Below are 1,492 nucleotides of genomic sequence, written 5' to 3'. Positions count from 1 at the left end.
AAAACAAACCGAGGAGAGACTGCCAGCTCTAACAGTATTGGTGTGTTAGGTGCCCTCAATTCAGTTCCAACTCATGGCTCCCCAGTACAGCAGACCGAAACCCTGTGCCGCCCTCGTGAACACTTGGGTTGTGTTGTAGCCCACTGTTGGCGCCACTGGGTCAGTCCAACTGGTTGAGGGTCTTAACAGTTGGATTGAGAAAGCACCCTGAATACTTTTCCTTCCCCAAACTAAAAATATTACATCCCATGTAAAAGCATTTAAAAAAAATGCATTCCTAAGAAATTAAAAAATCCAAGAACAAAAATAAAGCGGCTCCTTTTAGGAATCTTAGAAAAGAAGCGACCATCTATATCTCCTTTACTCTGAGAGGATCACCTGGATCCCGGTCACCCCCATTTTGTTCTGCAGACTGAGCAGGAATAAGGTATACGGCCCACCCGAGGTGGGGATTTGAACTGCAAGTCTCTGAGTAAAGCAGTGAATTCCTCAGGGTAAAGGAAAACAAGAAGGAATCCTTGTTATAGAAGAGGCAAGGATACATAAAGATGCGGGGTGGGGGACACACATCCTCTACTGAACATCTGTAATCAGAAACAGCCTTCACATGGTTTACTGCCCTAAATTCACAACAGGCACGAGTCTCCTGAGTAGGAAGTGGCTTTGAAGTGGCCCTAAGGGTTGTAAAGCCTATAACCGTCTTTCATACTCTACTTCCGGCAAATATAAATGTTACCAGGAAAAGTGCAACTTCAATCCAGCTTTCACATCCTTCCTACAAGTAAAGATTATAAAATGAAAATAATACACAAATGAGAGGGGGGAAAAGGCAAACACAAATAAATACTCGGTAAGACCACGAGTTGAGAATCAACAAGTCACAGAACTCAGGTCAGCCTTTTGAAAACATCAGACACAAGAGGTTTCAGATCACGTAGATTAATGTGAGACATAAAAGGCTGCGAGATACCTGTTCCTGACCACAGAACCAAAGAGCATGAGACGATACAAAAGGACCCAGAGAAAGAACAGAAGCAGCCGCTAATCAGCACTCGTAAAACTGAAAAATAAAGCACACTACAAAGACTCAATGGGTTAGTGAGAGAGATGGAGAGACAGAGTTGGAAAGAAAGGAGGAGAGACAGTGAGAAGAGAAATGGGAGACAAGTTAGTTATGACACCTGGGAGATGGCTTGTAGCCCTGAAGGGAGTCTGGGGCAAGACCTTGCCCTCCTGCTTCGAACACCCAGACGTGGGTCACAGAGAGCTAAGTACTACGAACGCCGAGAGAAGGAAAGCCAAACAAGGGAGCCCTGCTTTCCCCGAGGAGGCGATTTCAGACTTCAGCAGGGAGCGGAGAAGCCCGGAGGAGCTCGGCCACCTTGCTGGTTGGACAGGCCTGCAGTCCAGAGAGGCAAAGGGCTGGAGTTCGCAGGGCAGAGCGGTTAGTATACAGAAGGCACCCGGGCAGAGTCGGAGTGGCAGACGATCT

At 46.8% G+C, this 1,492-nt stretch overlaps 1 protein-coding gene across 1 annotated transcript in view; it reads right to left on the bottom strand.

Annotated features, from left to right (window-relative positions):
* The window catches only part of EML5 (EMAP like 5), a 129,104-nt gene that overhangs the window by 117,089 nt on the left and 10,523 nt on the right, over positions 1 to 1,492 (bottom strand). The window lies entirely within an intron of this gene.

The sequence above is a fragment of the Echinops telfairi genome, unplaced genomic scaffold (assembly GCF_000313985.2).
Source record: "Echinops telfairi isolate 266 unplaced genomic scaffold, ASM31398v2 ScPeMD7_18;HRSCAF=68, whole genome shotgun sequence".
Lineage (NCBI taxonomy): Eukaryota > Metazoa > Chordata > Mammalia > Afrosoricida > Tenrecidae > Echinops > Echinops telfairi.
Note: the sequence above shows the minus strand (reverse complement) of the source record. Positions and strands in the feature narration are given on the sequence as shown.